The following is a 24,455-nucleotide window of genomic DNA, read 5'->3' as shown; positions in this document are numbered from 1 at the left end:
TGTGAAATTCTGCCTTCCATAAAGCCCTTGGGTATTCAGAGAGTTGCACCAAGTTCATTGCCATGTTTCTGCAAGGATGACACTTCAGTCTCAGAGAAGAAGTTTCTTCATGCATCATCATATGGTGGAAGAGCAAGGACAGAAAACCTGCTCTGAAAAGCCTTTTTCCAGTGGCCTCTGTTCACTCGTAAGAGTGGAGCCCTTAAAACTAAATACCTCCCCGTGTCCCTCGTCCCAAAACCTTTAACTTGCCAATTAAATTGCAACTTGAATTCTGCAGATAAGAAACACTGAAGCCATAGTATGTATTATGTATGTCCTGAAACTGTATTTTTTTTACATTTTAAAAAATGTATTTTAACATTTTTAAGTTAGCATTGTAGAATTACTTCCCTCCTTGAAATACTTCACAGAATTGTGGAATTATGAGCTTTCTATAACTTAAAAATAATTGATTTTTAGTTTTTGAAAATATCTGTAGTTCAACTAACTTTTCTGATGAACCTGCCCCACTCTGCTCGTAGATGGAGTGACTGGACTGGGATAAATGAGATAAAATGTCAACACTTTGGATTTAACCCCTTTGGATTTAAGATGGTTCCTCTTGATTTTACATAGTCTCTCTTTGAGGAATTTCATCTCGTTAGAGTAAATGCTTGGTCTTTTGGGGTTTTTTAAAGTTGTTCCACAGGATGGATTTTGTTGCGTCAGAAAGCAATTAGGACTCAGAATGACCGTGGGAGCTCCTTACGTCATTACCAGGTTTTTGTGAACCTTTATTTTGAGCAGTCTTGGTTAGTCTAGAGTGGGTCCTGAGAACTCTATGCAGGTGTTCAATGAGATGCATCTGATTAGACCAGAACCCAGGCAAGTATCTTTGCTGTCTTAGACCTCCTCCCCTGTGGTCAGTGACAGTGACTTCAAAGATGGCCACATTTTCCTTCTGGGCCCTGAATTACATTGCACGCTGCTATCTCCCAAGACTCTGTGGTAGGTGACTTCTCAACTGGTCTTACAAAAATCTAATGGAAGAAACTGATGGATTCTCATCTCCTCATCTCAGTAATTTTATTAGTTTTTGTCGCTATGATGAAATATATGAGGTTGAGTAACTTTATAAAGAGACATTGAGCTTATAGCTCTGAAGATTCAAGGGCAAGACATTAGCATTGGCTTGTGTCTGGTGAGGACCACTTAATGAATGACATCACAGAGGCAGAACCACATGTGTGCTGGAGAGATCCTGTCACCAAAACAGAAGCAAAAGAGATACTGAAGTTTCAGAATGACTTCTGAGATCATGCCTCCAGTTGACCTATGGATCTCTCTTCAAAATTTCCTACCACTTCCCAAAAATACCACCCGGGGGACCAAGCCTGCATCACAGGAACCCTTGGAAAACATGCTGAAAACATACCCAAGCTGTAACAGTGATGTTGTATATTCCTGTAAGTTACATAAAACTTACGATTCTTTTCTATTTTACAGTGGATTCTCATTTATAGTATCTGTATTCTGTAAATTCATGGTGAGCCCTGACTTGGAGAATATTGAACAGTGGCTTCTAAGAATAAGATAGATAGAGGTAGGGTTATGTTAGCCTCTGGTAAGAATATTTTTGTTAACTTACATTGCATTATATAACCTACATTAGGGATGTTTCTATTCAAAGACATTATTTAATATACATTTTTGATTCATTAGCATTGGACTCACTACAACTCATGCCTAAATAAAGCTTATCTAATACATACATTTTCCCGTAAGGTGCATTTTCTGTGCTTACAAATGACAGCACTGGGTATCATACGTAGAGACTATTTAAACTTCAGATTCACTAACAAAAGGCAGAAAAATGTAGAAAATGTGGTGCTAAATGAACTATGAAAATGATACTTGTTTACAGCATCAGAGTTGAAGCAAGGCTTTTTTTTTTTTTTTTTTTTTTTTTTTTTTTACTTTAGATGGGAATGTGAATGTTGGGTGCCTCAATATTTCACCACTGTGTGCATTTTATAAAATTACTGTGTATCGCATTGAGCATGGATTGCAGGGTTACTGATACATGTTAGCAAGAGTTGGAAATACAGAATCAAAAAAGATTGACAATTGACTGTGCTTGGTGGTGGTATTGTAGGGATACTGACCAACAGTGCTGAATAAGTACTTCACCCTCTCTGTCCTGTGTCATCCTTTTTATTTTCCTACTTCCACACCAACTGATGTGGTCCTACATAACATGGAAGTCTCCTTTGTATTATTTATGTATTTGAGAGTTGTATAGGCAGAGAGAAGGACTCAAAGAAAGCCCCCATCCTCAGATTCGCTCCCCTAAGTGCCCTGCAACAGCTGGGACAGGGCTAAGTCCAATGTTGGGATCTAAGAACTTAGTTCAGGCCTTAGTTCAGGCAGGGACGCAATTACATGAGCGATCACTATGGCTTCTCAGGATCTGCATTAGCAGGAGCCACAACCAGGAATCAAACCCACTCTGAAGCAAGACACGGGCTTACATAAAACTTATGGGCAGCTTAACCACCAGCCCAAATGCCTCAACATCTTTTGAAATTCTAAACGAGGAACTGATCACCTGCTGTTTCTTCTTTTAGGTTTTTCTTCTTTTCTAATAACCCTTTCTCAGGGATTTATGACCCAAGGAGGGAGATAAAGAGCCCCGTTTTCTAACTGCTTGCTTCCCAATCTCCACTTCTCCCTCCTTTGTCAACTTTTGGACCTGGAAGGGTCTTCTCCTCCTCTCTTCTCATCCTCCTTTGACAGGGCCTTCTGCTCTGTCTCTAGCTCTTCCTCCTGGAAGAGACTTAACTTACTCTCTTTCTCAGGGATGAAAACAGAGACAGAATTTGGAAAAATATAACTTACCACTGGGACAGGCATTGGTTTAGTATTTACAAATATTTTCTCATTTAAATTTCCTTTCATTTAGGTTGAGGATTGACAAACTGTGACCATTGAGTCAACTCTGTCTTCCCACTTATTTTTGTAAATAAAATTTTATTGCAACATAGCCAGATCCATTCATTTATATATTATCTGTGCCTGCTTTTCTGCAGAGTTGAGTAGTTATAACAGATTTATGGACTTTAAAGCTTAAAATATTTAATAGTTGGAGGTTTACAGAAAGTATTTTTGATTCCTAATCTAGGTATAGTAGAATATGTTTTTAACTAGCTATCTATGGATAGATTTATAAATTTATGTAGATTATTTGCAGTTTTGACCATTGAACCAATTTTTAGCAGATATTCCTTTTTTTAAAAGAAGAGATTTATTTATTTGAAGGCACAGAGAAAGAGAAGAAGAGGCAAAGAGGTATCTTCTAGTCATTGGTTTGCTTCCTAAAGGACCATGACAGGCAGGGCTGGGCCAGGCTGAAGACAGGAACCTAGAACTCCCTTCAGGTCTCCCACATGGGTGCGGGTGTCAGGGGCAAAAGTACTCCAGCTGTCTTCCTCTGCCTTCTCAGGCACATTAGCATGAAGCTGGGTTGGAAGTGGAGCAGGCAATATATGAATAGGTAATTCAATAAAGGAAAGCAGCATTTCAAGTGGAAACTGAAACCACTATGGCACAATGCTGGCCATGGCTATTTCTTTATTTTTTTTTATTATAAATTCATCTCTTTTTTTTTTTAACTTGACAGGTAGAGTCATAGAGAGACAGAGAGAAAGATCTTTCCATTGGTTCACTCCCCAAATGGCTGCTACGACTGGCACTGCGCCGATCCAAAGCCAGGAGCCAGGTGCTTCCTCCTGGTCTCCCATATGAGTGCAGGGCCCAAGCACTTGGGCCATCCTCCACTGCCCTCCCAGTCCACAGCAGAGAGCTGGACTGGAAGAGGAGTAAGAGGGACTAGACCCCAGTGCCCATATGGGATGCCTGCGCCGCAGGTGGGGATTAACCAAGTGAGCCATGGCACTGGCCCCAGCTATTTCTTTTTATGTTTAGCATTTTTGTAAAAGGATAGCCATAGGAGAGTTGATAACTATAGAACTATTAAACATGTATAAATTCAGAATTTTTATGAATATTTTGACATGGTCTTCCATGTCATATTGATAAATACCAATTTATCCTATATGCGATAACAAATGCAGGGGACTGTATAAATGTACCAATATTTCTAATGGGTCATACTAATACATGAATTGGAATACACAAACTGATAATTTTGTCAATAGTGAACATCAAAAAAATTTCAAGTATTTTATTAGGTATGTGGAAAATATCAAATAATTTTAAAATTCGCCTTTCTTTAAATAAAATTGAAGCTGAACAACTTTTCATGTTACTTTCTTTGTAATGCCTTTGCCCATTTTCCTATTTGCTCAAATGTCCCACAGATTTATTAGAGAATTTGTTTTTTACAGTAAAAATTATTTTTATTTTTCCTTTTATATTTCCCTTTTGCTTTTGAGTCACATTCCTCTTTAAGACATTCTTTCCTGGAGAAGTTTTAGGTATATAGTCAAATTTCTTAATATGTCCTGAACATACTCTAGTGCTGTGTGGAGAAGGATGGGGAACAGATGGTACAATGGATTCAGAGAGTTTGGTGTAGGGACTGTTCATTTAAGAAATCAAAAGTTTAATTCCAACTTTCAGGGAATTTCTGATTTCTGAAGTGAGCTTATGATATGAACACATGGGAAAAATGCCAGCAGCCCAAGACAATGAATACAGGTGCCAATCAAGTGTACAGACAAGAAGAGTTATGGAAATTCATGGAAGCTTCAACTCAGACACAGAATTTGAAACTATAATTCATGTCATACTTTATGACTTAAATTTTTGCATCCCATTCTCTCCTTAGATTAAGAGTCTCATTGATGTATCCTTCTATCATTGATCTCATTGATGTGCATCCTAAAAAGGCTCTGCATCTGGTGCTCATAGAAGCAGTACAGAGATCAAGAACCAAAAACATGGCTAAATCAAGTATCCCAGAAATCCTGCTGACTTCCCTGATGAGATTCAGACATTGAGAGTGTTCACACATCATCACCATAATACCAATGATGAAGAGGATTATTTTTATTATTTATTACCATGGCTTGAAACGCTCAATGAACTGAATACAGTTGGGTTGCAGTGAGACAGTAGAGGGAAATGTTACATTATCAGTAAAGGATACATTAGAGGTTGTTGGCAGTTGGCAAATATTTAATAGATAGACACATAAACCATCTGGAATGGAAGCAGCATGAAAGGAATTCACACGGAATATCTCTGGGCAGGTTAGACTACGGAAATACTCCAGTGCCTTTCCATATCAGCCTAGATATTTGGACTTTCAAGAGGAGCTCTGGAGGCTTGGGCAGGGTAGTGGAGGTCATTGGTTTGTGAAACAGTAGAATATGATGTTAATATCTAAGGCCTGGAGTAGTCTTCTGGGATTGGGTCCTTGAGTTGTAATTTATACATACTGTTGCTTTTGGTGATTTATTTAACTTCTGAAAGTTGATTTACCTATTGACAATATGGTACTGATATAAGAGGATTATGGGAGATAATGTCTTATGAAATGCTTCGTTTAATTCTTCGAAGATAATATGCCCTCAAAAAGTGTTGCTAGTGATTGATGATAATTGTTATCAGTAGCCTTTTTTAGAAGGAAATCTATTTGAATAATGAGAATTTACTTTTTATCATATTATTCTCAAACCACATGGCATTTTCATTTCTTCACATCTCTAAAATTATACTATTTGCTAACATAGCCTGAAGCCTCAAATACAATAAGGGAACACTACTTAAAATACTAAATCCAAACAACAGCCTCCAAATGTATAACGAGGTATCTTACACATAGCAATGAGGAATAAAAATAGACTTTTTGACCAATCTGATATAGATAGGTTGGTTTCTGCATTTGTTGCTGAAGTTTAAGAAAGCAGTAAATTTAAAAAACCTTGGATATAAAAGTATAGAGACAGATTTTTTTTTCCAAATACTGTTTTTTTCCAGTTGTGTGTGTGTGTGGGGGGGGTGTCTTTGCTCCATGAAAGGGTGATCCTTTAATGCTAACAAATGCTGGGACATTTAAAAAATAAAAGTTTGAATCCAGGGTCAGTTCCTCATTAAATGAACCTTGTGCCCGCTTCTGCCTCTTAACATTTTCTCATCTGTGAAGTGGAGACTACAGACAATTCACAGAATGGTGGTGGTAATTAAGGAAGTATATAGCAGGGGCAGGTGTTTGGTATAGTGATTGAGATACCACTTGAAATATCTACATCCCATGTCTGAGTTCCAGGGTTCAAGTTCTGGCTCTGGTTATAATTCTATTTCTTGCTAATATATAACCTGAAAGGAAACTAAATCTCCATTTGCAAAATCAGAATTTGATGGGTAGAGGTCAGAAGTCTGGGTTTTACCAAATTTTCAGATTGATTGATTACGTGCTGAAATGTGAAGTGTTGATTCAGTTTGATGTTTTACTAATAAAAAAATCTAAAACCTTGAGAAGAAAATGTGATGCTATTAAAGAGTGGTAAAAATAAGCAAGAAGCAAGTTGAGAATCTATGTGGTATCACTGCCAACATTTAACAATACTATAAATACCATATGGACATTTATGTGGAGCCTACAAAGTATTATATGACTTCTCTTTTAAACTTTAATATTTATTTTATTTGCTTGAAAGACAAAGATAGAAACAGAGTGAGATCTTCATTCCGTGGATTCATTTCCCAGATGCTTGCAAGACCTAGCACTGGGCCAGGCTGAAGCCAAGGTCCTAGAATTAAACTTGCTTCTCTTACCTAGTTGGCAAGACCCAGCTAGTTTTTTGTTGTTGTTGCAGCTATTATTTTTATTATTATATTTAAAAGTCAGAACAGCAGACTGGGAGAGACAGAGTGATTAATGCACCTATGATTAGTAATATTTCCAAGAATTCAAAATAGTGAGTTTAGAATCCACTAGTGAGTTAGGCAGTTAAGAAAAAAAATTATGTCAATATAATGTTAATTGGGCCGTTAAGCATGAGATTCAAAAGAATAAGTCATGTCATGAGTGCTTGATAAGCATTGGTGACCTTGAGAAGTGTCCTCTACAGCAGTTGGATATAATGGCAGTGTCACTGGCTTCAGTAGAAATGCATTCAGACATTTGCAAAGTCTCCATCTAGAGCAGAGTGAGTTACAAGGATAAGTGGCCCTTCTTACATTGGAATTCTAAGACTATTCAGATTGAAATGTCCAGTTGACTTTGACAAGCAGGTGTATTTTTAGCAATATAATAGAACTATTAACAGCTTATATGGTTTGATTGGAATCAAAAGCCTCAGTGAAAGACTTTGTTATCTGAAGGTCAGAATGTTGCCCAGATGTCTGGGAATCTGTAGGTGTGCTGTTGTTGGAGATGTCAGGGAAAGTTACACAGCACCAAATACATCCAGTACTGTTTCAGGGTTGTTTAATTTATGCCATAATAGGAGATGCATTGCTTGGTGCAGTTGTTGGTCACTGAGTACAGGCTCAGAAAATCAAAGACTTCGTGGGTCCTCAGGATACCCTAGCTGAGGGATATCTACTTGGCGAGTGCTGCAGTGTGCAGAGGGCACTGGACCCTTATGTCCTGGGCAAGGGACTATAGAGCTTCATGGGTTACTATATGGAATTATTAACCACCCATGTGACTTGATATTCTAGTTTTCAGAGGAAGTCAGGATATTTACATGAAAATGATGCATCCTGAAGTGTTGATATTAATGAAGGGAAAAGCAGGATATAGGTGAAGCAAAATGGTGTTTTTATTTATAATGATACTGAGGTTGAGGGGAGAGGAGATTTGTTTAAGCTAATTGGATCAGCTGAATTGGCAGAGCTACACTTAGAATGTGAGGTCCTCAAGCTCACTTTTGCCTCATAGGAAAGAAATAGTCTGCATTCCATTCTTTCTACTGTCTTATCAGAAAGATTGGGAAATACATAAGTTCCAGATGGGACAGCTAAAAAGAAGTCTACAGATTCTAGAGGAGTAGCTGATGGCAAGCTGATAGCTAGCATTGTTTACATCCAATTTTAAACCTAAGGAATAGTTGATTCAGTGTCATTTTACAAATCTGTTTTTTTTAAAGAACCCTAATGGGGCCTGCATGGTGTTGCAATAGGTTAATCCCCCACCTGGAATGCCAGCACCCCATTTGGGTGCCAGATCCAGTCCTTGCTGCTTCACTTCTGATCTAGCTCCCTTATAAGTCCTTGGGTCCCTGCACTCAGATGGGAGACCAGGACGGTGCTCCAGGTTCCTGGCTTCAGCCTGGCTGACAGTTGGCTTTTCTTGGCCATTTGGGGAGTGAATCAGTAGATGGAGAGCCTCTCAACACTCTCCCCCTTACCCCTCCATCTCCTCACCTCCTTTACTCCCTCCTTCCCTCCCTCTAACTCTGCTTTGCAAATAAATAAATAGATCATACAGAAATGGAAAAGGATACTACTGTTAGAGTATGAAATACAAAGAGATGAAATGTACTAGAAATTTGCTTGCCAAAGCAAAGAGCCTCATTGTCTGCACTGTCAAGAGAGCACAGAAAGGCCCAGGGAGAAAACGCTGGAGGGTCCTTCCCCCCGTCTTGAGAAGAGTTCTCTTCTGAGGCAGTGGCTGAGTTCCACAGTGGATTTCAGTGATAGGAACCAGCAGCAATGAGAAGTCCTTAAAACTTGGATGATTGTGCCTCGCAGATGCTGTCTTAGCAGATGCTGCTCCCCCTGCTTATTACCAGGCAGTTGTTGATTCCACAAGACAGCTTTTCATGGTCTTGGAATGAACCTGCTGGGAAGGAGCCCGTACCAGGAAAGTTGCTGCTTAATCTGAGTACCTTTTTTTTTTTTCCTTTTAGCCCTTGCTTGGGTCTCAATGGCCATTGCTGAAATAGCAGTGTAAACGTTTCCTCTTGTCCCACGGTGGAGAAGTAACCTGAAAAATAACAAAAATGACTCAGAGGGTGTGGGTTGGGAGATAGAAGGGCCGAGAGAAGAAATCACAATTCTGGTTCTGGATATTTTGCTGCCAGGTCCTTGAGTGTGTCACCACCTCTGTCTAGGGTCCAGTTTCTTCACTTGCTTCAAGGAAATGGCAATGGGATATTCAAAGGTTTAATTCCAAATAAAGGAAAAAGGTTTATTTGCTGAGTGCCTGATGCTTGCTGCCAAATGACTGCAGGAAGATGACTGCTTGAAGCTGAAGAACCAGAGGCCCTGGCACTTCAGGCCTCAGCAAGACAGGATGGTTTTGACAAGAGTAGACTTGTCCACTGTGGGGGAGGCCATGTGGGAGCCTGGCATCTTTTTTTTAAGACTTATTATTATTTGAAAGGCAGAGTTACAGAGAGGCAGAGAGAGCAGAGAGGGAGAGGTCTTCCATGCACTGGTTCACTCCCCAAATGGCCTCAATGGCCGGAGCTGGGCTGATCCGAAGCCAGGAGTCAGAAACTTCTTCTGTGTCTCCCTTGTGGGCAAAGGAGCCCAAGGACTTGGGCCATCTTCTATGTGCTTTCCCTGGTCACAGCAAGAGCTGGATCGGAAGTGGAACAGCCAGGACTCAAACTAGTGCCCATATGGGATGCCAGAGCTGCATAGTGGGGCTTTAACCCACTACACCACAGCCCCGGCCTGACTGGTATCATTCTTAATGTAGCCTTGCCAAGTGATCCTAGGCACCCTTGGATAAGTGAGACACTCAGAACCTCTGGTGGGTAAACCCTTCTGTCATTATTCCAGATTGGGAAAGAGATGAGAGATGTGGATTGTCATTTCACTGACCTCACACCAAATCTCCCCTCCACTAAGTGGTTACATCTGAATTAAGTCTCAGCAGTAAGCAGGTTCTTCAGAATCTGATGGGAACCCCGGCAGGAATTCTTTGCTAAAATAGGAAGTTGTAATTTTTTCTTCAAGTAAGCCGTAAAAGCTCTTCCATGGCTTTGTTTGGAATGGACAGAGCTGTTTTGCCCCAGGGGGAAGTACTATTGCTATTATAATTCTCATCATGATCTTCATTATGATTAACTATATAAGGAGTATTGCCTTTGTTCTGGGCCCTCTGCTAAATGATTTAAAAGTATTTTCTACATGATTGTTCCTCTACTAATAGCAAAACTCAGTCTCAAATTGTATGTCTTGCCATCACTGTATCCGCAGGGCCTACAGGGTACTTGAACCCCATTAACTATCTGTTAGAAAACGAGTGAGTCCCCAGTTAGGCTTTTATACATGTTCTTTCTGTTTGACATTCTTCATGTCAAACTTTGCTTTGCTCCTGTTCATTTTCTGACCTACGCTTAAATATCAGCTTTGAATGTCATTCCCTGATATTTCATTCCAAAATAGGTTCTTCCTTTATAGCTTCTGCACTTTCTCTTATACTACTTACACTATGTCATCATTTAAATCCTTGTGTAATGTTTGTCTTTCCTTGAACAGTAAGGACTGTTATGGAAAGAACCATGTGTTTATTGTTTATCATTGTTTTCCCAAGAAGTAGCTCAGTCCTTGGTACACAAGAACTACTGACTAAATATTAGTTGTAAGAATGAATATATGGCGTGGAATATGTGAGCCTTGTTTTATGAATATTGAATCTTACAATTCACTAAATTACTTTGGGTCTCGTAATAAAAAATAACAAGGATCATTTAAAACCTGATAGTACAAACTCAGTGATAACTTTATATTGATTATCAATGTTGACTAGGTGTCTACGTATTTAATCTCTTAGCCTTTCCACAACCCTCCCAGGTAGATTTTGTTATTCTCATGTAAGTGAAGAATTTGAGTCACACGTTGGCTAAGTTTATCAAACCAGTGAGTGAAGGAACCTGCAATAATATATTTGAGCTTATGGCCTGTGTTATCTCCAATACATTACACTGCTTAGCCTACCATTCTGGTGAGAGCTTGTGCACATATATGGGCACCGTGCACAGTCATGTGCCTGTGTGTGTTGAAGCTGTAAAGTTGAAGTTTTCATTCCGGAAGCTTGCCAAATCTCAGCTCCACAGGCTGGAGCGCTTTCTACAAGCCTAATCAGGGGAGTGGAATAACACAGCAGACTCACTCTGCCCATATGTTTCTATCCCAAATGCTTCAGCTGGGCCATATGGTTTTTAGGAGTCATTGGCAAATATTAAGTGACACTTGAGAATGATAATTCAAGCTTGTAGATCACAGGTTAATTAATCCCTAGTTTCACATCAGAGCTGGCCACAGAAGCATTCAACCCCCATGAAAGATCTACAAATCTGAGGCCGTGTAAACAGACATTAGGCAGGCTTTCTCTGCTGGGTAGTAATCCAGACAGTCTGCAATATACATGTCGATTTTTAGTGTGACAAAGGCATTTTATATCCATATGCTTTCTGAAAAAATTTTCAAAATTGCTGTGAGGTTGGCTAAGTAGGTATTGATAGCTTTTTAAAAAAATTTGATGTACATTGATGACATTTAGTGACCTATGAATAAATGCCAGGATCTTTACTAAGTAGTTTATTTTTCCTATTTCATTTAGTCCTCATGACAACTCTGTAAGCTAGGCTGCTGCTACTGCTGTTATTTTATAAGTGATGCCCTATTAAGCAGAGCTATCTGGTTGGTAATGGTCAAAGCTGAGATATCATCATTTTTTTCTTTTATTAGTACTTGTTTTCTATTTCTTAGATTTATTTATTTTTTGGAAATGCAGAGTTACAGAGAGGAAGAGACAGAGGCAGAGAGAGAGATGTCTTCCAACTGCTGGTTCACTCCTTAAATGGCCGCAACAGCCAGAGCTGGGCGGATCCGAAGCTAGGAACCAAGAGCTTCTTCTGGGTCTTCCATGTGAGTACAGGTGCCCAGTCACTTGGGACATCTTATGCTGCTTTCCCAGACACATTAGCAGGGAGCTGGAATGGAAGTGGAGCAGCTGGAACTTGAAGCAGAGCCCATATGGATTGCTGGCAATCCAGACTGTAGCTTTACCCACTACGCCACAGTGATAACCCCAATAGGTGTGTTCTATGAACACAGATCCTGGGGCTGGTGCTGTGGCACAGTGGGTTAAAGCCCTGGCCTGAAGCACCGGCATCCCATATGGGTACCAGTTCTAGTCCCGGCTGTTCCACTTCCGATGCAGCTCTCTGCTATGGCCTGGGAAAGCAGTGGAAGATGGCTCAAGTCCTTAGGCCCCTGCACCCACATGGGAGACCCAGAAGAAGCTCCTGGCTGCTGCCTGCAGACCAGCAGAGCTCCAGCCGTTGCAGTCATCTGGAGAGTGAATCAGAGGATGGGAGACCTCTCTCTCTGTCTCTACCTCTCTCTGTAACTCTGTCTTTCCAATAAATAAAATAAATCTTAAAAAAAAAAAAACAAAACCAGATCCTTCATGAGTGCTTTGCACAAATGGCTCTAGTTAATTTAGTGTTTGTGAGAACTCTGAAATGTGGCAGTGCTGTCTCAGGTGAAGGAACTATGGCTCTCAGAGTTCAGGTGATCTAAGGTCATAGAGCTGTTGAGTGAGTGGCAGAGGAGGTACTTGCCAATCCTGATCTTGAGATCTCAAACGGTTACCTACCAGTTCCACTGTCTTCACTCTGACTCCTGACCCTTATTTTGCTGTTTTGGGTGGTATATCCTCATTCTGTCTCTAATATATGCAGGATTTAAAAATATTTTTTCCTACCTAAAATTTCTAATATACACAAAGAAGAAATTAACTCCAAAGGAGTAGGACTTTTCCCTTCTCTATGTGATGAACTGAGTGGAAGAGGAAGTTTTCAGAAGGTATAACCATGGGTCTCAGCATGGGATATCCAGTGATTGCTGGGTGGGAATGATCATTAACAAATACCTGCAGATCTTCTCATTTGTTCTTTCGTGACTGCACAGAATTGTGACTGAGTGAGAGCAGGGGGTTCATCAAACGTCCTGCCATATGGTGATGAATTAGGACCATGTGCCAGTGATTGAAGACCTGAGGCTTAGCTGGGGCTTAGCTGATGGCACCGACAGAAGGCACCCTTAATAACTGAGGGTTGTTGTAGCTGGCAGGAAGGCACTCCAGATTGGAGTCTGGTAGGATCCATGGGAAACCCGATTCTAGACTTCACTTACGTAAGTCTTTAACTTCCTTGTTTGTAGAGTGAGGGAGGAATTATTAGTTATTCTTAATAATATTCTTCTTAATTACTTACTGCAAAAGCTACTTCTGAGACAGTTAATTCATTAATACGCCAATGCACAGTGAGATTCAACCAGATACTCTGACTTAGATGTTCTACCCTGGAGATAGAACAAGGTGGATGTCTCCAGACTTTTGCGCTGGAAATGTGCGCTCTACTGGAGCTTGCCCAGATAAGCCTTTATCTTTTTAGCGTTTTATCCTTCTCCACTGTAACTATAACTCTTTATTTTGCATGTTTTTAGTGCTTGTTTTAAAGTTTACAGTGTGCTTTTAAAATTGTAATTTTTAAGCAGTTTTTTTTAATAGAATCAACCTGATTTGTAGATATAGTTCTAGAAACAAAATGATAATCCTTTCCTCCCTACCTTACTCCCTCCACCTTCCCCCTGCCATCTTGCTTCCTTCTCCCTTTCTTTCTTGTTTAAAAAGTTTTCGAAATGAGTTGCCACGGCCATGGAAGCCTGGGGAGATTGCTGACACCTTAAACAATAGTGTCAAATTGTTAAGTCAACAACAGGAGTCACTGTGCACTTATTCCCCATGTAGGATCTCTGTCCTTAATGTGTAGTTCAATGTGAATTAATGATATGACTAGTGCTCAAACAGTATTTGGCAATTTGTGTTCTGAGTGGGGGCAAACTGATGAAATCTTTACTTAATATATACTAAATTGATCTTCTATATATAAAGAGAATCGAAAATGAATCTTGATGTGAATGGAATGGGGGAGGGAGCAGGAGATGGGAGGGTTGTGGGAGGATGGGAAGTCATGGCGGGGGGAAGCCATTGTAATCCATAAACTGTACTTTGGAAATTTATATCTACTAAATAAAAGTTAAAAAATGTTTTCAAAATAATATATTTTAAATTTACGTTACAGTGGAAAGGCTTAAAAGCATAAAGCAAAAGACCCCAGTTTAGTGGGAATACAAACAACAGTTATAAGCAATAATTGAGTGCAAAAATGACGATTTCAACCATGTACAATATTTTTAAAGTAACCACAGATCATTTAAAACTATAGTACTAGAACATTCTTTTTTTTTTTTTTTTTTTTTTTTTTTGACAGGCAGAGTGGACAGTGAGAGAGAGAGACAGAGGGGAAGGTCTTCCTTTTGCCGTTGGTTCACCCTCCAATGGCCACCACAGCTGGTGCACCGTGCTTATCTGAAGCCAGGAGCCAGGTACTTATCCTGGTCTCCCATGGGGTGCAGGGCCCAAGTACTTGGGTCATCCTCCACTGCACTCCCTGGCCACAGCAGAGAGCTGGCCTGGAAGAGGGGCAACCGGGAGAGAATCCGGCACCCCGACCGGGACTAGAACCCAGTGTGCCAGCACCGCTATGTGGAGGATTAGCCTAGTGAGCCGCGGCGCTGGCACTAGAACATTCTTAGCCACTGGTTTGACAAAGTATAAAAGTTGTACAACACTATATTTCAGCAATGCTGATACACACAGACATCTCTTTCTTTCTTGTTCTTTTTTGTTTGTTTTTGAAATTTTAGCTCCCACATACAAGGGTGAACTTGCGGTATTTGTCTTTCTGGGTCCAGCTTACTTCACTCAACATGGTGTTCTCCAGTTGTGTCCATTTTGTTGCAAATGGTAGAAGTTCATTTTTTTTTTCTCTGTGAACAGCAAGGTTATGTTTTTATTCTGGTTAAAAATATGTATCTCATGAAATTGACTTTTAATCATTTTAAGCATGCAGTACATTGGAATTAAGCACATTCTTGTCCGACCATCATCATAATTTTTTCATCACCCGAACTGAAACACTGTGCCACCAGTCCCAGTAACCACTAATTTTCTTATCTCAGTGAATTTAACTATTTTAAGTATCTCATAAAAATGAGGTCATAGAACAATTATCATTCTGTGACTGACTGCACTTAGAATAACATCAAGATTTATATATTTTAGTGTAGCTTGTTTCTTAATTTCTAAGACTGAACACTTTCCTTTGTGTACACATGCTTCATTTTGGTTATCTAGTTACCCATCATTGGATGCTGGGGTTGCTTCCACCTTTTGGCTGTTACAACTAGTGCTGCTATGAACACAGGTGTACAGATACCTCCAAGTCCCTGCATTTGATTCTGTTAGCTTATATATACAGGGATGGAGTCACAGGATCTAATGGTGATCTAATGTTGTACTGTTTGAGGAATGCCATACTGTTTCTCACAGTGATTGTATGCTTTTACTAGCAATGCACAAGAGTTACAATTTTTCCACATTTGGAGAACCTTCTCCTTCTCTCTCTTCCTGCTCCACCTCTCTCTCTCTTCCTCTCTTCCTCTTTCTTCTCTTCTTCTTCTGAATAATACTTCATTTTGTATATATGCTACATTTTCTTTATCCATTCATCTGCGATGAACACCTTGCTAATGCCAAATTTTGGCTGTTGTGAATAGTGCTGCTATGAGCATAGTGGTGCAGGTATCCCATTGATACATTGTGTTCAAGTCTTTTTGATATATACCCAGTAGTGAGATTGCTGGATCGTATGGCAAGTCTATTTCTGATTTTTTTTAGGAAATCTCCACATGGTTTTCTATGGTGGCTGCACTAACTTATATCCCCACCAATAGTGTACAAGAGTTTGCCTTTGTCCACATCTTTGCCAGCGTTTGTTACTCTCTCTGTTTTGGATTTTAGCCTTTCTGACAGATTAGAGATGATATCTCATTGTGGTTTTGATTTGCCTTTTTCCCTACTGGCCAGTGATGATCAGTTTTTTATATATGTTTTGGACATTTGTATTTCCCACTTAGAGAGCTGTCTATGGGAGTGCTTTACCCATTTCTAAACTGTATTAGTTGGTTATTTGTAGTTGAGTTTTTTAACTTGCTAGTGATGCTGGGATATTAATCCTTTATCAGTCGGTTTGCAAATACTTTTTCCACATTCTGTTAGATGTTTTTCCACTCCATTGATTTTTTCTTTGTTGTACAAAAGCTTATGAGTTGGATATAACTGCATTTATCCAGTTTTGCTTTTGTTATCTGCGCTTAGGGGTCTTGTCCAAAAAGTCATTACACCAGTATCTTAGAGTGTATCCTCTACATTTTTTTCCAATAACTTCATAGTCTCAAGTCTTAAATTTAGAAATTTAATCCATCTTGAGTTGACTTTTGTATATGGTTAGAGGTATGACTCCAATTTCATTCTTCTACATAAATAAATCCATTTTTTAGCACCATTTGTTGAAAAGACTATCCTTACTCCATTATATGGTCTGAGCACTTTTGTCAAAAATTAGTTGGCAGGGTCAGCACTGTGGTGCAGAGGGTTAAAGCCCTGACCTGAAGCACCCCCATCCCATATGGGCGCCGGTTCTAGTCCTGGCTGCTCCTCTTCCGATCCAGCTTTCTACTATGGCCTGGGAAAGCAGTAGAAGATGGCCCAAGTTCTTGGGCCCTTGCACCCATGTGGGAGACCTGGAAGAAGCTCCTGGCACCTGGCTTTGGATCAGTGCAGCTCTGGCCATTGTGCCATCTGGGTAGTGAACCAGCAGATGGAAGACCCCTCTCTCTGTCTCTACCTCTCTCTGTAACTCTATCTTTCAAATAAATAAAATAAATCTTAAAAAAATCAGTTGGATGTTTGTATGTGGATTAATTTCTGAACTCTATTCCATTCCAATGATCTATGTATAGGTTTTTATGCAAGTAGCAAGCTGTTTTAATTACTGTAGCTTTGTAGTTTGCTTGGAAATCAGGTATTGTGATGCCTCAAGCTTGATTTTTTTTTATTTATTTAAGTTGTATTTTGTTTACACAGATTTAAGGACATAGTCAAATTTCTCCTGCCTACACTCCAACCCTTCCTCCTCCACCCTCTTGGATTGCCATTCTTAATTTTACCATGATCTATTTTCAGTGCACTCAATGATCACATAGTTAACCCTACTCTAAGTAAAGGAGTACAATAAATAGTATGAAAACAAATCAAAACAAAACAGTCTTCCTCAATAGAGGAGACGAGGGCTATAAACAATCATCTATTCTTGGAATGTTTATTTCACTACAATACTTTACATTTCAGGTGTTTTATTAGTTACATCAAATCAGGGAAAACATATATCTGTCTTTTTGGGTCTTGCTTATTTCACTAAGTATAATGGTTTCCAGTTGCAACCTTCTTGTTGGAAAAAGACAGATTTCATTTTCTTCAATAGCTGAGTAGTAGTACTTACATAATTTCTTTAGTCAACAGTTCATGGACATCTGGGTTCATTCCATTTCTTTGCTATTGTTAATTGTGCTGTAATGAACACGGAGGGTGCAGATAACTCTTTCATATACTGATTTATTTTGATTTGGGTAAATTCCCAGGAGTGTGGGATGGCTGGATCACATGGTAGGTCCATACTCAGATTTCTGAGGTATCTCCATACTGTCTTTGATAGTGGTTGCTCCAGTTTACATTCCCTCTAACAGTGGACCAGGCTACCTTTTTCCCCACATCTTCGCCAGCCATTGTCATTTGTTGATTTCTGTATGTGAGCCTTACTCACACCACACATGTGAGTGTGGTGAAATTTTGTTGTGCTTTTGATTGGCTTTTCCATGATGGCTAGTGATCCTGAGCATTTTTGAAAGTGTCTGTTGGCCATTTGAATTTACTCTGACTTGTAGACCAATGGAACAGAATATAAACTCCAGAAAGCAATCTATGCATCTATAACCAACTTATCTTTGACAAAGGAGCTAAAACCAATCCATGGAGCGAGGACAGTGTCTTTAACAAATGATGCTGGAAAAACTGGATCTCCACATGCCAAAGTATGAAACTAGACCCCTACCTTATAGCCTTATACCTTACACAAAAATCCACTCAATATGGTTCAAAGACCAAAATCTATAACCTGATACCACTAAATTTTTAGAGAACATGGAGGAAACTCTATATGACATTGGCGTAGGCAAAGAGTCCTTGGAAAAGACTGCAGAGGCACAGACAAAGCCAAAATTGATAAATGGGATAATATCAAGCTGAGAAGCTTCTGCACTGTGAAAGAAGTACTCAGCAAAGTGAAGAGAGAACTGACAGAAAATATTTGCAAACTACGCAACTGATAAAGGGTTAACATCCAAAAACTATAAGGAGCTCAAGAAATTCAACAACAAATCAATCACTCCAGTGAAGAAATTGGTGAATGACGTAAACATTTTTAAAGAGCTTGATTTTTCTTGTAGAGGATTGTTTTGGCTATTCTGTGTCTTTTGTGATTCCATATGAATTTTAGGATTGCTTTTCACAGTTCTGTAAAGATTGTCGTTGGTGTTTTGATAGGGATTGCGTTGAATCTATAGTTTGCTCTAGGTATTTTAGACATTTTAAGGTACTGATTATTCAGATCCATGAGCAAGGAAAATCTTTACATTTTCTCTGTCCTTGATAATTTCTTTCTTCAATGTTTGGTAATCTTCATTGTACAGATCTTTCAGTTCTTTGATTAAATTCATTCCTGGATATTTGCTTTTTTGGTAGCTATTATGAATGGGATTTCTTTCTTGATTTCTCTTTCTGTGAGTCCATCATTACTATACAAAAATAGTGACTGCTTTTTGATTGTTTATTTTGGAACCTGCAACTTTACTGAATTGGTTTATCAATTCTAACAGCTTTTTGGTGGAGTGTTTAAGTTTTTCTATGTACAACATCATGTCATCTTCAGATATGCGTAATTTGAATTTGTCTTTTCCAATTTCAGTGTCCTTTATTTCTTTTTCCCACCTAATTGCTCTCACTAAAACTTCCAGTAATATATTGAATAAGAGTGACAAAAGCAGACATCTTTCTTTTCCAAATCTGAAGAGAAATGCTTTCAACTCTGCTCCATTGGTTATGACATTGGCCATTTGTTTGTGATATATAGCCTTTATAACTTTGAAGGATGTTCCTTCTATACCTAATTTATGGAGGGTTTTATCATGAAGGGATGTTGAATGTTACCAAGTGTTTTCTCTACATCTATTGACATGACCATCTGGTTTTTGTTCTTCATTCTGTTGATGTGATTTATGCTGTTTATTAATTTGTAAATGTTGAACCACCCTTCCATTTCTGGGATGAATCCCACTTGATCATGATGTATGATCTTTTTGATGTGGTATTGGATTTGATTTTCTAGTATTTCATTGAGAATCTTCACATTTATGTTCATTAAGGCTATAAGTCTGTAGTTCGCTTTTCATGTCACATCCTTGTTTGGTTTTGGTATCATAGTAATGCTGGCCTCATAAAAAGACTTTGCAAGAGCTCCATCCTGTTCCATATTTTGAAATAGTTTAAAGAGTATTGGAGCTACTTTCTCCTTGACAGTTTTGTAGAATTCAGTAGTAAAGTCATCAGGCCCTGGACTTTTCCTTAACAGAAGACTTTGGATTAGTGCATCCATCTCATTTCTTGTTATATGTCTTTTTAGGTTGTATATATCTTCTTGAGTTAATCTTGGTAAGTTATATGAATCCAGGAATTTTTCATTTGTTCGAGGTTTTCCAGTTTATTAGCATATAGTTATTCATAGTAGTTTCTTTTTATAAAGATTTATATATTTATTTGAAAGGCAGAGTTTCAGAAAGGGAGGAAAGGAGTGGGAGGGGAAGTGGGGAGAAGGGAGGGAGGGAGAGAAGGCCCTTCCATCTGCTGGTTCACTCCTCAAATGGCCTGAGCTAGGCTAATTCAAAGCCAGGATCCAGAAGTTCTTCCAGGTCTCCCATACTGGCGCAGGGTCCCAAAGATTTGGGCCATCTCCTGCAGCTTTCCCATGCCATTACAGAGAGGTGGATCAAAAATAGAGCAGTTGGGACTTGAACAGGCACACAAATGGGATGCCGGTCCTGCCGGTGGTGGCTTCACCTATTATGCCACCGTGCTGGCCCTCATGGTAGTTTAATATCCTTTATATTTCAGTAGTGTTGGTTGCAATGTCTCCTTTTTCATCTCTAATTTTAGTTATTTGAGTTTTATCTCTTTTGTCCTTTGTTAGTCTGGCTAGAGTTTTATCTGTTTTGTTTGTCTTCTCAAAAAAACAACATTTTGATCTTCGCATTTTTTTTAGTTTCATTTATTTCTTCTCTAATCCCTATTTCTTGCCTTCTGCTGATTTAGGGTTTAGTTTGTTCTTATTTTTCTAAATTTTCAAGATGCATCACTAGAGCTTTAATTTGAGACATTTCTTTTGTTAATGTGAACATTCAATGCTATAAACTTCTCTCAATATTGCTTTTGATGTACCCCACAAGGTTTGATATATTGTACATTCATTTTCATGTATTTGAAAAAAATTACTTACTTTGTAATTTCTTTGGTGACTCACTCATCATGTAGTAGCATGTTTAATTTCCAAATATTTATGACTGTTTACTTATTCTTGCTTTCTAGTTTTATTCCTTTATTGCCTTCTCTACTATAACTAGCTCTCTTTTATTTACATGTTTTTAGTGTTTGCTTTAGGTTTTACAATGTTCTTTTAAAAAAGATTTAGGCAGAGTAGAGACACAGAGGAAGAGAAAAAGAGAAATCTTGCATCTACTGTTTCATTCTGCCAATTGGCCACAATAGCCAGGGTTGGGCCAGGTGAAAGCTGGGAGTCTGAAACTCCATCTTGGTCTCCTATGGGGTGGCAGCATCCCAAGTACTCATCCATCTCTATTGCCTCTGAGACACATTAGCAAGGAGCTGGATCAGCAGTAGAGCTGCCAGGACTGGAACCTCTGCCTATATAGGATGCTGGCATTGTAGACAATGGCTTAGCTCACTGTGCCACAGCACTGGTACCATAAAACTTTGTCAAGGGCCATATTGTGAAGATTTTAGGTGTTGTAGGATATATGACCCCCTCCCTCAGTTATTCAACCTTGCGATTGTACTGGGGAAGCAGTAATAGGTAGCATATTAATGAATGAAAGTGATAGAGTTCTAATCCCTATCTAAAGCACAATGTGTATGTACAGTGCATGGTTGTTTGTTAATATTCTTGGCTCAGTAAGACTCATTGTCATCCTTGACCTCTTGATCCCCTTTGTCAGCAGGTCCTGTCCTCACCAACCTGCTCTGGAATGTCATTTTCTCAGATGCCTCCAGATGGTATATTTAGTTCCATGAAGCTGGGAACCAGGTTTTAATCCTAACAGTAATGTGCAGCATTTACTGAGTTGAGGCTGCTGGGCATATTCTTTTTCCAGATCTGTGACTGTCAGGCTTCTTCAGGCTCTTGAGATCTCAGTTCAAATAGCACTATCCCCAAGTAGACTGCCAGGGACTACACATTATATTCTTCTTAATTGTCTTCATAAATATTATCAATTAGAAAATATTGGACTTATTTATAAAAGTGTATAATTTTTGTATCTGGGATGTAGCAATGTTCTGAGTGGTATTAGGGGTCATCCTCTTCCAGTCATCTTGCCCTTCTAGAATGTAAGCTAAATGAACGTGGGAACAGTGCTTGTGTCATCGTCATCATCTAAATGTGTGCACAGTAAATATTTATTGAGGGAAAGGATGCGCTGAGCAGGTACTCTGTGCCAACCATTACTAATGCATTTGTATACAGAGCTCTAGGCTCCTTATACACCTGTCTGAGGTGAGTCCTGCTACTGGCAGTTAGGGTATAGAGTCTATGGAAGGGAAAGTGTTTGCCCAAAGTCATTCTGTTGCGGACTTACAGCAGCTGAGCCAATACAGTAACCCTGCTCCAGTTGAATCTTCTGCCTGGATTCTTAACTCTTTCGTTGACTTGCTACAAATTTGTTTTTTCTTTCTTGGTCAAAGGCACCTGCTCTCTAACTTGCTTCTGATCATGATGTGTTTACTCCGTGGAGAATAAAATTTCTGAAGGCAAAGACCTTGTCCCATTTCTTTTTATCACTCACAGGCTGCCTAGTGTTATGTCTAGTGCAGAGTGGAAGATTAATATCATTATTTGTGTATTGCTTGACTGGCACAAAGGAATTCTTCCTTGCGTGTTTTAGTGCCACATGAGATTTCTATCTTTCTCCAAATGCAGTTGCTGATGGATCTATTATAACAGTGTTTACCCCATCCTCAGGGACTGAATGCACTTTGGATACCGTAAATACAAAGACCTGATATCTCTAAACAGCAGAGTAATTACAGATGGGACCTCAAGGGATGGCGTGGGGCCACTGATTTAATTAACCCAGGGCTGGAGGCAGCTGGGGACAGACTGCCGAGGTGAAACAGCTATGCAGCACTGGGGTGAAGGCGGAGTTTTCTTAGGCCCATGGTGCGTCTAACAGATAGAGAAAACGGCTATTCGGTGCTCATTTCTGGTGCGATCCTGGTCCCTGGGTTGCATGAAGACTCTCAGCAGGGCCTCTCTGCAAATTCTCTCTATGTTCTGTTGAATTTGGTGAGGATCAAGGACAGTGAAAATGTAGGAGCATAAAGACGAATGTTTTTCCTTCATCTGTCAATATCATGCATTCCTGATAGGACAGCTGATGACACTTCAACTTTTCGTGATATGAACTTTATTAAATGGGATGGGGTGAGGTTTCCTTCAGACAAGAATGTACGTCTCCAACAAATGTCCCCAACTGCTGCTTCATCTTTCCAGACCTTTTCAGAATGGAAGAGAGTCGCCTCACTGTGTACTTAAAAATATTTCAGTACAAACAAGTGCTTAAAAATCACAGCAACTTGTTCACCGTTCTTAGCCTCAGAAACAGCTTCCACCTGCTTAGATTTAATAAGTATTTTAGTTATCTACTGTATATGAGGATTTGTATTTAGTGTTAGATGTTAAGATATTACTGCTTTTCATGTAAGAAAAGCAACTAGCATATTTGGGCACATACTATAGACAGGTGCTATTCTCAGGTTTTAGGATGCGTTTTCTGGTGTAGGCATTTGGCCCAATGGTAAAGTCATGTGACTCAAATTGGACTGCCTGGGTTTGATTCCTCCCTCCGGTTCTTGCTCTAGCTTCCTTTCACTACATATGCTGGGAGGCCACTGTGATGAGTCAAGTAACTGAGTTCTTGCCACCTACCTGAGAAATTGAGATTGTGTTCCCATCTGCCAAGTTGAAACCAGCTTAGTCCTAGCTGGTTCTGGGCATTTGGGGAAGTAAACCAGTGCATGGGAGAGTGATCCCCCCTCCTCTTGGCCTCTCTCCCTCTCCCACATCATATAAATAAGCATTTTTAAGAGAATGCATTATCTCATATATTTTTCATAATTAAAAAATGAAGATGCCATTATCAAATATGTTTTACAAATGAAGAAGCTAAGGCTCAGACCCTTGAATCCTGGAAAGGCTTCCCGTTGTCTGGAGGATATAAAGCAGTAGGCTCACAGAATCAAACAGGAAGCTCGAGGGCGATGAGTCTTACACCAGGTGAGATTGAACACCTTTGCAAAGACAGAGCATACACAGCAGTTTGGTCACCATATTCCCATTCTATGAAAATTATTGGCTTTAATTTTGACTCTTTCATATTGATCACCAGTAGTTGGAGATGGAATTTTCCAATGGAGACCTGAAAACATACCAATTGATATTTGAGATTGGTTCATATGTTCAACAAATATTAATGAAAATGTAGTCTGTGCTACATTAGGATCATGGCAGTGTCTAAAACAAGGGCATAATCTAGAGAAGGAGGAGTAGCTAGTAACCTTTAAAATGTGCCTGAGTGTACCAAGTTCTATCAGATGATATGTGCTGCCAAGAAAAAGAACACAGTTCCAGGGACCGATGGCTGCGTGTGTGTGCAGGGGGAGCAAGGGAGAGCAACTGTTCTGTTAGGACCTCCCTAACCACTGTATCTATTTGATGAGGTGATATTTGAATGGAGACCTGGCTGAAGTGAACAGAGGGGTAAACAGCTAAGATAGCATTCAGAGATTCTTCTGGCTGATGAGAGAGCAGCAAGGACTGATCCTGTGATCCTTTTAAAAGGAGTCAGATAAGGTTTTCCCACCCATGACGTGCTCTGGTGTCTTCTGTCACACTACAATATGTTCAAAGTCCTAATCTCTATAAAAGAGCCCTGCTAGTCTGGCTCCTGGCAATCTGTCTGAACTCCTGTACTCTGCCCCCCTTCACTCCACTTCAAGTAGTCTGACATCCAGCTTTTTCAAACACTCTTGCCTCGAGGGCGTTATGTGGTTTAGATGTTGTTAGATGTTTCTCTTACCATTGAGTTAATTTATGTACAGGCCATCTGCAGCTCATCTTCTTCTTTTTTTATTTTTACAAAAAGATTTATTTATATGAAAGAGTTACACAGAG

The 24,455-nt window shown here is 39.5% G+C and overlaps 1 long non-coding RNA gene across 1 annotated transcript in view; it reads left to right on the top strand.

Annotated features, from left to right (window-relative positions):
- The first annotated feature begins 1,249 nt into the window (after positions 1-1,249).
- Positions 1,250-24,455, top strand: part of LOC127490701 (uncharacterized) — a 149,843-nt gene continuing 126,637 nt past the window's right edge. Inside the window, exon 1 of the long non-coding RNA XR_007919004.2 lies at positions 1,250-1,448. This is a non-coding gene — a long non-coding RNA (uncharacterized lncRNA). The remainder of the gene's footprint in view (positions 1,449-24,455) is intronic.

The sequence above is a fragment of the Oryctolagus cuniculus genome, chromosome 6, assembly GCF_964237555.1.
Source record: "Oryctolagus cuniculus chromosome 6, mOryCun1.1, whole genome shotgun sequence".
Classification (NCBI taxonomy): domain Eukaryota; kingdom Metazoa; phylum Chordata; class Mammalia; order Lagomorpha; family Leporidae; genus Oryctolagus; species Oryctolagus cuniculus.
This window is presented reverse-complemented; position numbering and strand designations above follow the sequence as displayed.